This window comes from Amphibalanus amphitrite, unplaced genomic scaffold (genome assembly GCF_019059575.1).
Source record: "Amphibalanus amphitrite isolate SeventyFive unplaced genomic scaffold, NRLGWU_Aamphi_draft 000471F_arrow, whole genome shotgun sequence".
Classification (NCBI taxonomy): Eukaryota; Metazoa; Arthropoda; class Thecostraca; order Balanomorpha; family Balanidae; genus Amphibalanus; species Amphibalanus amphitrite.
The window spans coordinates 282,712-299,044 of record NW_024881965.1 but is presented as its reverse complement, the minus strand read 5'-3'; the positions used below and the strand labels follow the sequence as shown (position 1 = coordinate 299,044).

The window sequence follows — 16,333 nt, the reverse complement described above, 5'->3', positions numbered from 1 at the left end:
TGTACTGCCAATCAGTAGCCAGCTCTGCCAACCGGTCCACTCACCAGATGATGATGCCGAAACGGAAGCTTGAAACCAGCCAGCCACCCAAATCCGAGACGCGGAGCGATGCTGTCATCGAAGAAACGGCAACCAAACCACCGAAACCGACATCGAATGTGGAGGATACCGCCCTCCAACCCACCTCTGAACATGGTGGAGGAGACCGCTCCATTGGCACATCGGCCATTGGATACTCCACCAACCTGAATGATGATGCCGCCCTCTTCCCTCCTCACCATGAAAGTAGGAAAAAGAGGAAGCTACGTGACGTACTTGAAGGATCTGTGGAAGACATCACCGGACAGAGTCTTGCACAACACCTACCTGCAACCGGACAAAAACCGACCGTGACAACTGGTGGCTGTGACACTCAGTTCCCAAGCAGGGAAACGGCATACCAGACTGACACCTGGAAAAGCTGCCGTCAGATGATGGAAACGGGACCACAACGATCCGTCAGCAGACTGCACCGCCACAACATTGAGCCTGACTAATCTGACGTCTCATCAAACTAGTCATACGGAGACTAGTAGCACGATTCATCTTTACCGACATTTTTCACAGCACTCGCCATTCACCACGGCATCACCACCAGCATATGCATCATGAGCACAAACTTCTTCTTGGCCTTATCTGCCTTTGTTATAGCCCCACGCTTACTGCTGTGTGATCTGTGTGTTTGGTTGTGTGCGTGTGTGGATGTGTCTGTGCTCTGCCCGTACATCATACTCACGATAAATTTAACTCTGCCATCAGAACGTTGACCTCATCAACATTTTCAACCAAGAGATGGAGGAAACCCAGTCCTGGTTCCGCCGGATGGCGGTGAGGCGTCGGTGAGGACCCGCAGTACTGGCTCGCCAGACGCCGCCCGGTGTTCAGCGCCGACAGCCTGCGGTTCATCTCCGACTGGGCGACTCAGTGGCTTGAGACTCCCACATGAGCTTCCTCGCCAGTCGGGAGTAGGGTCGGCATTTTGAGCCGCCCTCGCCTTCCACTGGGGCTTCAGACTGCGAGCGCGCCGGTCATCTTCCAGTCGACGGTTTACCACGTCCCGACAATATGGGCGGCAACGAAACTTTGCGGTGCCGGCACATCAGATCAGACGCAACCGGCGCTCATTGTACCGACGACCTGCGGCGCGCCTCCTACCAAGCGACGCAGTGACCTAGTGGGGTTAAGACTGACAGTGATTTGTGTGATTGTGGACATCGGCGTTTCGAAAACAAATGCGATTTGTTTCCGAGTGGGGAGTATGTTAAGTTTGTATTTATGTTATCGTCGCGATTATATTTTGTTACCTTGCGTCGCGTCGTATTATGTTACCGCGTTGTATTTATCGAGCGGGTCGACGGCGTTGCCCGACCTGGCCGCCCGCCGCGGGCCGGCGTGACCTCTATGGCGCATGCGCGCTGACCTGGCGCCGGTCACGTGATCGGTGGCGACCTCGGCCCGGCGGTGCCTGGACGGGGGCAGTAGGCGAGCGGGAGGCGGAGCGGACGGTGGCCGGTATTCCGGATCGGCCACGGCTGTCCGTATCTGTCTCTCGGTCCCTGCTCCCCTCGGCCTTCCCCGCCAGTCGGGGGTGGGGGTGGCATCCAGAGCTGCCCTCACCTTCCGCTGGACGGTCGGCACCTACCCACCTTTTGTGTGCGCCTACCCACCGACCATTACCTGTGTAGTGCCCTGCCTACCCACGACCATTGCCTGTGTGATTATGTACCACCATCGCCAATACAGCCGCTTAAACGTATTTTAACTCTTTGGTCCTTAATTCATTTTTTATGCGCCTGATTCTCAACTCTTAAACATCAATTTTAACACTAGTGGCTTATCTAGTATTACTCCAGTGTTACGAGTAAGATCATGGAACTCGCGAGATAAACCACAAAACTTCCGCAATTCACAGAATGTCACCACCAGAAGGATATGTATGCAACACACCAACTTCCGACTGATGTCATTGCCATCTCACACTGCTGGAGAATCGTTTGTCACCCACCTGGAAGATCTGCTCCGTACAGCTCTCGGTGGTGACGTGCACGGCGGCCGCCAGCCGGTCGTCGCTGGGCATCAGGTGCTCCTCGCCGCGCCGCTTCAGCCAGCCGAGCTTGTGCAGGCTGTACTCGTTGAGCTGGTTGATGCTCTGCGGCTGGTAGAGCTGGCCGTCGTGCAGCACGTACCAGCCGCGGCCGAGGTCGGGAGCTCCTCCGGCGCGCGCCACGCTGCTCAGACGCACCTGGGTGGCGTTCAGGTCCAGCCGCAGGTCCTCGCCGAGCTGCGCCTCCACCGTGTGGCTCTCGGTGGTGGCCGGCCGGCCGCCGCCCTCCTCTGTGACCGCCACCCGCAGCCGCATCAGCGTGACACCACCACGCAGTCGCACCGCCTGGAACGAGGCGCCCGGCGTGACCCGCAGCTGGCAGCAGGTGCGCGCCGAGCCCAGGAACGAGCCCTGGCAGTCGGGCGCCGGCGAGCGACTCGCCTTGGAGACGCACAGCGGGCCACAGGCGGCACACGTGTGCAGCGAGGCGCAGGCGCAGCTGCACGTGACGCCCAGCTGCGGGTCGCTGAACTGGTAGCTAGCGGTGATGGCGTGCCGGTGCTGTACGGACTCGAGGGTCAGCTGGATCTGCAGCCGCCGCTGGCTGTCTGGCCGGCGGGGCGGCGGCGCCTTCCGCAGGCGGCCCGGAGCGACGGCGGCCGCGCGCGCCTCCCGAGCCAGCCGCCGCTCGGCCCAGCTGGTAGCAGCTGGATGGGAGGGCGTCCCATCACCCGCCGGCAGGCTCGTCGGCTGTCCCGCGTCCACTGGGCCTCTGACCGTCAAATCCTTCATCACATTATCTGAGCTGATGGGGTTCGTTGTTCGTTCGTCGTATGTACGTTCGGGCTCGGCCGATTCCACTTCAGACAGTTCTTCCCCAGCCGCGACTAGCGTCTTTTCGTCGTCGCTGTCCTCGCTGTGTATCATATTGAGCAGCCTGGTCTCTGCCCTGTCCGTGGGCGGCAGCAGCTCGGGCTCGGGCAGTGCGGCGCTGATACACACCGTCTCGCCGACCCGCAGTGATGTGAGCACATGAGTGCTGACCATCAGCTGGCCAGAGTCGAGCAGTCGCTGTCGTACAGCCGTCTCCTGTACCTGAGTCCGGCTGCAGAACACTGGTGAGGGGTCCGGCTGGGGCGCCTGTCGAGCTGCCGGTACAGGCGTGGCCGTCACCGTGACCAGCACGGCCGCCGCGAGCCACACGAGCGTCCCCGTCCTCCACATATCCACCTGAGGCACACAGAGAGAACGGGTTCAGAAGTGCGCCCGAGGGCGACCGGGGTGCGACTGGCACCTCCCGCCGAGACCTGAGTCAGGTCCGGGCATACCTGCCGACCGCGGCGGCGCGACCGCAACTCATCCCCCACTGACACGTGCCCGCGCCGGCCGCCCGGCTCGAGTAGCCTGGCGCCTGTTGGTGCAGCTGCCAGCGCTGCTCAGCGCCCTTTGAAGGGTCGCGCGGCGGCCGTCGATCGCGGCGACACCTCCGTCGAGGCACGTGTACTGTCACCGACTCGCGGACCGCAACCGCAGCTATTTCACGTCACATTTTTTCCTGACCTCGCGCTGAGCCTGCGCAGGCCGCGTCACTCATGCGACGCCGATCATTTGTCCTAACGATGTGTATGTACACCTTTTGAAGTGGGCTGCGCGGATGCGGCGCGGCGGCTGGCGCGCGCGGCACGCTGTGGTGCTGTGGTTACCGACGGGTGAGGAATCTGGCACCGGATAACAATGCCCTGCCCGCTGGCACGAGTCATAGGAGTTTTGAGCGAATCATGAGCGTGATGACACCCGTCTAGTTCCTGCTGCCAAAAGGTGTACGATGTCATCACCCGCGGGGGTGGCACGTAATCATCCACGGCGACAGATTGGCAAGGTTGTGCGTGCGTGCGGCACCCGTTTGCGGTTCAGCGTGTGCCGCCGTTTAGCCCCGATCTGCCTGCGGCGCGGTGATTTGTGCGTTGGTTTATGTGTCGCCGGCGGCTCGACAGCGATGTTTGTGCACACGGTAATCCGGCGGCGACACTGGCACTCGTCCGTCAGCGCTCCACAGCGGCTCGAGGTCACACGGCAGAGCAGACGGGATAAATCGGAGGAAACCAATGGTGCAAACTTGGGGCTCAGTCCAAAGTGTTTTAAATATAGCAGTGAAAAAGTAAGATATGGCAGAGTTCATGCATATACGTATACAGATCAGCCCACCCGAACACCAAGAGCTGACTGTACTTTGACATATTTGTGACGAAGCCATTTGTCAGGGGCGGGCGCTGCCGGGAGACAGTTGCCAGAAGCGACGATGTTTGACGTATGACATACCGCCCCGTACGCCAGCAGTCGTCGAGATATGTATTTACGCGCTCGTTACAATGCGGTGATAACACATTCCCTATTGATGGTCTGAGACTAATTATTCCAGAACACCTTATTCACGTCTGCTTGTTGTCACACATGTTATCAGTTCTGCCACCATAAGCTTGCCACTATGAGACTGGTGCATTACATTACATTGCAGTAACATATTTACGTCTCGTTTGCTTTCAAGTAAGTTACTGACACCGGCTAGGCCAAGAAAGTAAAACGCCCTGAAATTGATGCAAAAGCAATAAGCATCTTTCCTGAGTATGTCGTTTCCTACTCATATATGCGACACATTTCACCGGTCAATAATCCTCCCCAATTAGCCTCACCTTCTGTCGTTTTCTACGCTGCAAACTCGGCCTTCAGGTCTGTTTGGACCACAATCAGCTACCCGCAGAGAAGCACTGCCTGTTATACACCTCAGGGAGTCAGCGACTGAGGAGTCTGAGGACTATCCAGTCCCTCCGTCCCCCGGTGTCTGGAGGGCGACTCTCGCCCGGCCACCGGCCACTCGTGCCCCGCACCAATTATCGTCCGGCCATTGTCGGGCGCGTGTATAAGTGGCCGGCTACAGCCCTCATGCAGATTGGCGGCTGTGTGTTTCCCCGCTGGAGTGTGGCGGCATCGCCGAGACGTGCGACTTCTCTCGGGGAGCCGCAATGACGGCCTAATGGGGGAGCGTTTAGTGGCGAGGGATGGACAATACTTTCGTGCCACACGCCGCACCGCCGCCCGCCGGCCCGTTTTTATTTGATGACGCCGGTGAATATGCGTCTGATCTGCATATCTGAAGGTGGGGGAGCGGCGGCGGGCGAGAGAAGACGTTCGTAGCCGAGCGTAACGCTGGGAGTAAACAAGCGTCACGTGACGGGAGCAGGAGCGTAACGGAGCCCCGCCCCGGCGTGCGCCGCGCTCCGCCCTCCGCCCCCGGCATTCAGTCGGCCCGCGGAGGGAGGGAGTGGGCTCTCCGGTCTGTAATGATGCAGCGGGGATCTGTCAGCTACTGAAGCGCGACCGAGTCTTCGTAGCAGATCGTATGCACCGGCCAGCCTTGCGACGGTCTTGAACCCTCGGCCTCGCCCGGGGAACCTGAGGGAGTTCTATCAGGGCTGGCCCGGCCTGTGATTAAATTTTATAATTTATCTCACAAAAAAACGAAACAATTACTGGAGCAGTGCAACGTCTATATGTCTAACAAGCGCTATAGTTGAACTGACGACTCAGCAAGAAGGCTAAATGCACTGCGTGCACATATGAGGCTGGAGGGAAGTGGAAACTCGTCGACCTAAAGCTTTGAATGAAATGTCTGGACGTTTACGAGCCGTACAAGGTGAAAATGAAATTGCAATGCAAACGTTATTGTTGGCTGTATTATTTTTTGTTACAATTAACTAGATACACCATTTCACATTGAGTTTTTTCCAAAGCTTGCCGAAAATTTTGGTTAAAAACCCGTAGGGGCAATTAAGTTGTCAATAAGGTAAATGTCGATATTTTGGGTACCCACCTACCTACTTGAGTCTCAAACGAAGCAAAATCAATGGTTCAGGGTAACGCATTAGCGCTGCCGCCTGCCGGCCTCTATTGAAATATTGATGGATAGGTATCTGACTTCTACTTAGAATAGATACACAATAAGGACGTTCCACTTGTTTCCAAAATTCTACTCCTCATCTGTATCAACGGTGCATGAGATAATATCCAATCACTTACCTTTCGTAAGGCTGTTTTTCTATCAAATGTCCTCGCGGCTGTCGTTTGACAGAGATGAGCGCCGTCAATTTGCCGATCTCCACCCAAAACAACGTTCCCGTCACTGCACACTTGACCTCCCCCGAGATGGGTAGCTCGCGCGTAACGGAAGAGCCCCGGGCGACACCTTCGCGACGAATACCGGCCACCCGTGACGAACCGGCATAAAAATGTCACACCGCGCGTCACGTGATCTCGGGTGTCGTCACGCGGCGGTGACGGTGCGTCGCGCGACGGCAGTGCGTACGCCCGTGTCGGCCCGAGCTCGGCCGCACGTGCTGGGCGCTCGTGCTGCCCAGCACCCCGTGGTCGCCGCGCGGCCCATAGCCGCTGAGTCAGATGAAGCTCAGGAAACGGACGTACTAACTATCTCAGTACGGATGTGTTCCGGATTCGGCTGTGGCAATGCAAATGGAGATCAGGAAGTGACACATACCGTGCGTAGTGGTGTGAGGCAGTGGCATACTTACGAGAAATCTCCTCATTCTTCATGTTCATCAGCATGGAAACAGTGGCTGCGTAATGGCTGTCGTCAGCTAAGCGAAACATTGCATGTGTTTCGTAGACGTTTAGGAAATGAGTTGCCACTTCATTGTGGGTAGGTATTTCGTTGTTCGAATACATCTAACTGATCATCTTGTGGTTTATGTGCCTCTCCACCCAATGCGGTCATGTCAGTTTTTATCAATGTAAAAATTGAAGTATCGCGCTTCCTTCCTCGTTAATCACCTAACCCTCGCGGGACCATATTACGCGCCGGCCGGACCTGCATACGCGCCGGCCGAGGGGAGGGTTGGTACGACCCCCCTCCCCGTTGCGCCGCTGATGGAGTTAGAGCGTCGCGGAAAAAAACGAGCGTGTGCGCACTGCGCAGTTACGAGACGCAGCGACTGGTATCCGATTTTAGGGTCTCAGGTCAACTGGTGACCTTTGAGGTCAGGTCAAGTGGCCCAAGGCACGAGCTCAGCTTTTTGATAAATAACTTTGCAAAAAAAAAAGCAGTCGCAGCGCAGCGATTTTGGCATCATCGTGTTTGCCTTGCACAGGCGCGTCGAATTGTATACTTTTTATTCGGATGAGGTTAACTTGAGGTGTTGACCTAAAGTCAAGGTCAGGTCAGAGTCCCCAGGTCACGAACTTGGTCTAGGGAGGTCATATCGCATAGCATTCGATTCGGCAGGCCTTCGGGAGTCCATTGGTGGTTTTTGCGACTCGCTAGCTAAATTTTTTAATGTTTCAAGCAATCGCTTGGTTGATATTGACGCTAGGAAGACCATTTATTTTCTTGGTGTGATTTAGGTACATACCTAGTTTACGGTGACCCGTTGATCTAGACTTAAAAAGCCCAGAGCTGTAAGTTTCATACTTATAGAGAATATTGCGGCTGCGCATACTTGCCATTTCTGGATGAACTTCGATTCTATAGTGCTACCTCGAACGTGTCCTATCAAATTTACCGCCTAACTTATTAGTGGCGTCAGCCTACGCCGCCTGCAATTGCATCCGATCTACAATAGCACGTATGAAGTCTCAGCCATAGACGAGGCCGTCCAGTGTCCATCGAGATATGGTGTCAGCCCGCCCACTGGCCTGCTCCCACGGAAGACATACGTGTAGTAAGCGTACCGAGAATGACGACAGCCTCATCACAGCAGAGCCGATGCCTAACACTATGAGACCTGAGTCAACGCCAAACAATATGCGTCAGTTATCACAGTTTGTGACCTTGCGAGTGGCGATGCCTCACTCTCCGCCACTTTTCAGTAGACAGAAGAGGCTCACTGAGGAGCCGCCGCTAGCGCCGCCACCACCGCCGCTGTGCCGACGGCAGCGCTCAAGCGGACCTCGCGGCGGAGGCTGGGGTCAGGGCTCACCGACAGGCGGCGCTGGTGGAAACTGCACCCTCGGGTGCTGCGCGGATAGACCCATCCGTCGTCGCATCGTACAGTACAGGCTGGCCGATTCACGCACACTGCAGAGGGGGCACAGATGAACGCCAGCGTGCAGGAGGCACAGGGAAGTTATTCATAGCGCTCATCAGCCGTGGTTCCGGCGGATGCTGCCTCAAACCATCTCGGCGAGCCGTCCGCATGCACGCGAGTCTCGCTGGTTACCGGTGCGCTGAAAGGCCCGTTTGATCTCGAGCCGCGTGGACCGTGGACTCAGTTAGTTTTCGCTCGGTGTGTTTGTATCCCGACCGGTAGGCGTGCGGTCTGTTTGGCCCTTGGCAGTGAGGCGGCGCACGCACAGCCCGTCCCAGTGTGTGTCGATATAAACACACCGGTGGCCGGCCGGCGAGAGAGCGGCTGAAAGGAGACGACGTTTGGGTCGGCGCCTTTGGTCGGGAGGTCGGCCGGCCGCGGTAGGGGAGAAAGTGTAGGTCAGGGTCGAGTCTTCTCGTCCCGGGTCACTGGGGACTGCTGAGAACACCCGCCTTCGGGCGCTGAGATGCGCGAGTGCGGCCCACAGTTCACATCCTCAGCGGAACTTAACATTACAACTGAGGTATAGTCGACTACAGAATGATGTTCCACGTCTCAGAAGTTATCAGTTGACCGGAGCGCTAAGTTGTGCCGTTTATCACACAATTAAGCGTGTCGATTGTGAGCATTGGGACGAAGCTATAATATGTGAACTCAGCCCTTGTGATGCGGCACAGCCTACCGCTCCAGGCAAATAATTGCCTGTGAAAAGTGGAGCATCATTCTGTAGTCGACTATACAACGCTCAGAGCTGATAGGTGCTCCTGCGTCTCCCGCAGTCCGTGTGACGGACTGTGTTCACAGCTCAACAACATGTGTCGGTATCGGGTAGTAATCCGCCGTTTTTGCTGGGTCTCCGCGGCGCGGTTTGTGGTACAGGTGCTAAGCGTAAGCAGGATTTACCGCCGCACCTCTGACCCAGTCGGCATCAGTGACTAGTCGTTTGTCACGTCGCGGTTGAACAGGTGCCGATCATTTATCACAAGTGACGCTGACATCCGAGCGACATTAGGGCACAGCTGAGGCTGTAATTGGAAGGAAAACATGCGGGCGCCGGGCGGAGGGCTTCCGCTCTCCTCTGGGTAATTTGTCACATTGCTATCTTTCGCGGAGATGACTGGAGTTATCTCGGGACGACTTTACGGTGGGCCTCGTCTGCGCCTAGTTGCGGTATCACTCCAACTGCATCCTAATTGCGGTGCCTTTTAGTAGCCAGTCTTACTCCAGCTGTATCGCAACAGTTGCTCCACCTACGCTGTGCCACAGCTGTTGTATCTATCATCTCGCCGTACGGTGTACCTGCCCAGTTGCGATACATACCTCCGCAGCCTCCGGCCGCCGTCTCGTACCGGGGCGGCCTCTGCGCCCCAGCGTCGGCCGTCGCTGGCCGCACGACCTCGATGGGCCGATAAAAGGAGGGCCGCCGCCATATACGGTCATTTGGCCGGTGTGACGTCACACCTGACACCACGACCGTAGGCGACCGGGGCGGGACTGGCCTAACGCCGTGCCGTCCGACGGCAGAGCGGGGAGAGTGAGAGTGGAGCTGCCATACATTGCGGGATGATCGGATTGGAGTGCTCTTTCTATCCTCCATCTACCCTTCTCTTCCTTTCTGCCTGTCTCTCTGATCTGACAAACGGCTTGCAGCGGAGCATTGAATGCATGATTATGTAATCCCGGTGTGAGATGTGCGTATGCATGCATGTTGAAATGAATATCTCTGGCTCTCTCCGAAGCACAGATCAGAGAAGATGCCCATGCAACGGAGATATAGCCCATGCGAACTTCATCTTCTGTGTGTTCATACCTCGTACTCTGGTCCCAGCAAGAGGAGCGTCATCTTGTAATGCAGAGAACGGGGTGTTGGGCGCTCTCGAGCGCCCTGTTGCTGTTTATACGAGTTATAGCCGGGCGCACCACCGTCTGCACCACCCTCGCCCGTGGCCGCGAGGGTGGTGCATGACACGGACGGCGCAGTGATGTGTGCGAGGACTAGGAGGGGCCGGGTATCGCTCAACCGTGGCGACCATTTACGTTGAATGCTTGCATTTTGCATTTTCACTCACATCTGATCGGTGATCAGGACAATGATCTTTCACCATTTCCTGATGGGTGGTTACTGACCCGGCCCTTTGGCGCGGGCGGGGCAGAGGGTGAGTGGTCGGGGAGCAGAGATCAGCTGGGGGGGGGGGGGGGGAGGGGGGCTGAGCTCGGTCCGTCAGATCAGCGTCGGCTTAGTCACCGCCACCAGAATAGTGCTGACTCGACTCCAGAATAAACAGCGGCGGCCGGCGGAGCACACCTCGCTCCGCCGAGGGCCGAGGGCCGGCCGGAGCGGCCTCTGACCGCCGGTCACCGACCACTGAGGAACAGGCGACCGCCGCCGACCACTGACCAAAAACTACCGACCGGCTTCCAATGACCACCGACCACAGGCCGGCGGAACCGATCGCCCCTGTCACCGACCACCGGGCTAATTCGGCCGAGACCCTGATCGCTGATCATCGACCACCGACTTCTTACTACTGACTACCGGACTATTGACTACTGACCACTAGTCACCAGCCCCGGACCACCGACGACCACCGACCACTGGCCACCGACCACTGATGCAGACCACTGCGTTGACCAATGGGCAACGTTAACCCAATCGCTTTTCTTTTTCAGCCCAGCTATCTAACTGATACTACTCCGCCTCCCCCCCCCCCCAGTTTATCGCCCCTTATGCAGACTACTTCAACAAATTGACTCTTATTTCAGTTGAAATGCTGCCAGACCACTCTCAGTGGTCTGCGAGCGCCTCTCTCCCGATCTGTTGCCATTGATCTCCCGATCTATTGCTCCCGATCTATTGCCATTGATCTGCTGCCAGCGGCTGGCGTCCGTCACCACACTGTTGACTTGTTACCGTCACCGCGGGCCTCTGTTGATATATCTCCCGTGGCTGCGGCAGCGGCCGGAGCACGGCGCCAGTGTTTGTTGCTCCTGCCGGGCACGGGCCGGCTGACAATGTGTCCCGGGCTGAGTGTGGGTGGACCGGGCCGTGGAGGCTGTACGCAGTGTGTGGGAGGGGTGGGATGACGTCATTGGGAGAATAATGGGACCGGGAGACGCCTGACAAATTGGGACAGAATGGAGCACAGGCGAACTAATGGTCGTGTGGATCAGGTAGAATGATGTGGGTTTGGAGTTGCTCAAACGATAGTCGGTCGCGTAGGATGAGTACCTAGACGGGAATTAATGATCTCAAGTAGCTCACGCGACGCATCTGGGCTTCCAGCCAACAGTTGAGCAGTACCATCTATTTCAGCTGCTGAGGAGGATTTACCAACCAACGCCGCGGTCCAACGCAACCCGAACAGGTGCCTAGTTATTTCCCCGACTTTAGTGTGTTTCTGTGTCCAACTGAGAGATTTTCCGAAGGTGCTGACCGTTTTCCTTCTGTGTCGTAGTGCCAAGGTCGACGGAAGAGCTCGCGGAAGGTGTGCACCGTCATCGAGCCGCGATGGGCGTGGCTGGGCGCCGCGTCACCCCCCGGTCGCCGCCGCTGCAGACCGAGCTCCGACAGCCAGCCAAGACCGCTGCTGTCAGTCGGCTGGCGCAGCTCCTCCGCAGTCCGCCGCCGGCCGCCGGACCGCTGCCGTGATCTCGGCCAGTATGCAGGGCCCGTCGGCCTGCTCGACCATGTATGGACGAATGCCGTCCGCCGTCCACCGGTCAGCAGCCGCATCGACCTGCAACACGGCGCGAGAGGCGGACTGGCGAGCCGTAAGGGCGGGCCGCCGGCCGTCCACCGCTGGAAACTCGCCCCTGCCGGCCGGTCCAGCCGAGTGCGGGCCGGCCGCTGGGCGGCGCTGGCGGCGCGGCGCAGGCGCGGGGGCGCTCGACAGACCAGCAAACTATTTTAGTCGCCAGCGACGGCCGGCGAAAAAAGCGTCGGCGTTCGCTGTGCTGCAGGTGTGCGAGCGGCGGAGGGCGGTGTGCGGCGCGCGGTGACCGGTCGGCTTGGTCTGGGACGGCGCACTGACCCCAGGTGAGTTCTCGGCCCGTGTTGGCGCCCGGCAGTAGCCCCGGCTCGGTTTCCAGCGAGCTTTGCGTCTCAGGTGACCGTCCAAACAGCGCCGGCCAGGTGTGGGGGACACATCAGAGGGCGATGGGAGCCGCGCTACCGCGCAGGGTCAGGATCGGCGCGTGGCGGCCGGAGCCGGGAGCGCACCTGATCTCTTGTTACCCCAGCACGGCGCGGCTGTCGAGCGCCGCCAAAACACGCGCTCCACACCAGCTGACGCCTCTAATGAGTGTACCGTGGAATGGGGCCCACGCGCCGGGCGGGCGGCGGCGCGATTGTCGGTCATTAGAGCTCCCGAGACCCGGTCACTGGGACTGTCGGGACAGGTGCAGACGGGACGGAAATACTGGCACGTGCTGGGGTGGGAAAGGGCGCCACGGAACGAGGTGTCACGCAATCAGCCAGTCATGCTCAGAGTGAAGGCAAATAGCGACAGAGGCTGGTAGCGCTGAGCGGCGCTCTGTTTATTTGGCCGTCTCCAAATTGTTTTGTTCTCGCGCGTTTGTCTGAAGGTCTCTGGTCGGCTCGCTGGCGGTCACGGTTTCCTGGATTCGGGCTGTTTATAAACACCTGACTGCTGTGCCGTTCGAGTTTACCGTGGCTCGGTATCGGGCTGCTCCGGTGGCGTTCCATCTACCGTGCACTCTGCGGGGTATGTCGGGCGGTGAACCGCCCCCCCCCCTCCCCTCTGCGCTGCGCCCCACTGGGCCGTGCGTCTCCTCTGCATGTGCGGGAGTGCCTCCGCTGCAGCGTCATAACATAACCCGCTGCGACACTGGCCAGCCGCCGCTCAGCTGCATTTGCTCAACCACCGTCTGACGGCCCGATGAGCTGGCGTCTGGCGCTGCCCCTCTGCGGGGAGGACTGCTCACCAGACACCCCGTGATACCAACAAACCACTGCAGTCGGAATACCCTCGTATACTGCCCAGACGGCCCGGCATTGTAGCGAGGGAGGGCCATTAATGTCAGCCATCTGCCTCCTGATGCTGGGGCAGTATTTATGCGGCGCATCTCGTATTTTGTGCCGAGTGCGGCCGCGATTGTCGTCTGGAGACAGGAGAAACCTGCCGGTAGGATGGATGTCGGTTGTGCTGCCGGCAGATGTTCGGATACCGGCGCCGGTGCCGCTGCGGCCCGTCCGGCTGAGGTCGGTCTGCCGGGGGCGGGACTCGTCACACCGGTACCCCCCACGTCCCGGTCCGCCCACGGGCGTCAGGGGCGTAGGCAGGGGGGGGGGGGCCACTGGGCCATGGCCCCCCCCCCTTGGGCGCCGAAGGCGCCCTTTGCGATTGGAGGGCGCCGAAGGCGCCCTCCAATCGCAAATGCAATTGTGATATAATCGAATCGAAAAACAATCGCGACTGGAGGGCGCCCTCCAATCGCGAATGTGTTTACAGGGAAAATACGGATGGAGGGCGCCCTCGGAGGACGCCCATTCCAAATACGCCCTCCAAATACGGTTGGAGGGCTCCATCGGGCGCCCTCCAACCACATTTGTAGGCTGTAGCTCTCTAAGCGTAACGGTGGTCGCCTATGTAAGCCGCTGTCCCGTAAATAAGCGCCCTCTCACCCGAAGGCGCCCTCCTGTAGGTCGCCACCCTGCTACATATTGCCGCCCTTCTGCTGATCGGCGTCCTCATAATTATTGGCGCTCTCCTACCTATTGCGCCCTCATGTGAAATTTTCAAGGCCGCCTTTCTCCTTTTTGGCACCCTATTGTTCAGTGCCGCCCTCCTACCTATTGGTTCCCTAGTCCTTCCTGTTGAATGTTAATCGGGGCCCTTCTCTTATTGGCGCCCTCGTGTTGATCGCCGCCCTCCTAACCACTGGCACCCTCCTGTTGATCACCGCCCTCCTATCCACTGGTACCTTCCTGTTGACCAGCGCCCTCCGCACAGACGCCCTCCTGTTCGTGTCATCCTCTTGAGCAAAGGCGCCCTCCTCACCATTGCCACCCCCATTTTAATCGTCACCCTTCCGCTCATTAACGACTTCCAGTTGATGACCGCCCTCCCACCTATTGGCGACCTCTTGTTGATCGCCACCCTCCTATTGGTGCTCTCCTGTTCCTCGCCACCCTCTTACCTGGTGGCGCCCTCCTGTTGATTGTTGATCGGGGCCCTCCTACCTATTGGTGCCCTCCTGTTGATCGCTGCCCTTCTATCCATTGGCGCCCTCCTGCTGCTCGCCAACTTCCTACCTATCGGTGCCCTACTATCGAAACTCGGGATGTTGATCGGGGCTCTCCTACCTATTAGCGCCCTCCTGTGGATCGCAGCCCTTCTACCTATTGGCAACATCCGTTGATCGCTGCCCTCTTATCATTTATTTACTCCTTTGGCATGTTTTTCAACTTAGTCGTTCTATTGCACATAGTTGATGTCTTGCCTGTGAAAACTGCCACAAATGAACGTGCATTCAGCACAATGAATGAAGTACCTATACCTACCAAAACTATCTACGCTCTACGATGCATAAAACACGTCTTTGGTCTTAACGGATTGATCCTACTTTACGTGCATCATGGCATCTATATGGATTACGATTAAGTATTGTCAACAGGTTCGGCCGCAACAGCAGGCATCTGAAGTTTCGGTGATTGAAACTGGTTATGTGGGTAGGGGAGAGCGGGGCCAGTTGAACCACTTTTTATATATTGACATGCACAGCGAGATCTAGTTGTCATATCGAAAAATGCACAATGCCATGAAAAAATATGCTCTTTTGGCTTTATTTTAAGATATGTAAAATTATGTTTCAAACATATTTTGCGGCCAAACGCATGCTTATAAAACAGCTCTACGCCCGTTTCAAATGACCCCGATGCGAGGGTCAATTGAACCAGCCCATGGGGTCAATTGCACCTATCCTTAACAATGGGATGTTTTCCTCTTTAAGGCCACTTTCTTAAGGAGATATTTTGTCCGGTTTACTTTTCCAAATGCTACATTCAATAGGTCGTTGGAAAGCTAAAAGTGCAAAGTTCCTCATAATAGGTGACATAAAGTACATAGACTATGGTAAAATGGGCGGATGAGAAAAATGAGAAATATCTCAGGCTATAGTGTGCTTTCAAGCAAAAGGCTGGAGAAAAGGGGTCAAAAATTGAGCTCTATTAAACTACTATTTCAGTTTCAAAGCTCATTTCAAAGGTGGACTATTTCCTTTAATGTTTACAGCCCCTGAACAATAACAATTGCAAAGGTCACCGGGGTCCATTGAAACGGCCTGTGGCCCTGTTTCAACTGACCCTCAGAGAAGCGTTTCAATTGACCCCATCCGCTCCCGCCATCTCGCACGCGCCGTAAAGCACATGTCAAACGAGCTGGAGGGACGGCATCATGCTGAATGAAGGGCCAAATAAGGTGTTATTCCGGAGCCAGGAGTTCTTCTTTCAGCAAACAAAGGTATATGATATATCACAAAATCTTCATAAAAACGATTTCTCCCAAACGCCCCTCAAAAACACAAAAACAAGTGTCAAATCAAAATTACCGTCCGTTTGCCGCCCAAACGCCGTTGACAAAGGGAGTGGTCGAGCGCGGATGCGCAGTGGTATCGGCAACGCCATATGTTGCATACTGTTGAAAATAAAGCCATGTTTCATCTGACCCCGTGTTTCAACTGGCCCCGCTCTCCCCTACACTGTATGCATCTGTGAGAAAGCTATGAAGGCTGGGGTCTGAGGTAATTTGGATGATGTTTACGCATCTCGCGCTCCGGTATCAATCCGATACGGTGATCTGGTGCGTAGATATGCCACCGCCAATAAACTTTTATACATCGACACCCATGAGCCAAGCTTTCTATACAGTTTGTGTGGCAGCGGCCCGACCAGACCTTTGGTATTTTTTACACCTTCAAATTTGGTAAAAGAGCGAGAGGAGCTTTGAACGGTGATCGTATAAAAGGCGTGCCTAAAAAGCGGAGGAAAAGGTTGTTTTCAAAAATTTTGCGCGCCTTCGGCGCAGCATTTCAAGAACACTTGACCTCTTGTGACCTGGAGTATAAAGAATACACACGATGCAAAATCAATGCAGCACGACCTATACGAGGTTACGCAAAAAAAAAAAAACTGGTG

General features: G+C 56.7%; 1 protein-coding gene across 2 annotated transcripts in view; it reads left to right on the top strand.

Moving 5' to 3' along the window:
- Positions 1-11,959: 11,959 nt before the first annotated feature.
- The window catches only part of LOC122392153 (mucin-12-like), a 37,857-nt gene continuing 33,483 nt past the window's right edge, over positions 11,960-16,333 (top strand). Inside the window, exon 1 of one of the 2 annotated variants that reach the window (XM_043386728.1) lies at positions 11,960-12,214. The gene's annotated coding sequence lies outside the window, so the exon portion shown is untranslated. The remainder of the gene's footprint in view (positions 12,215-16,333) is intronic. The other variant, XM_043386729.1, reaches the window with a different exon arrangement.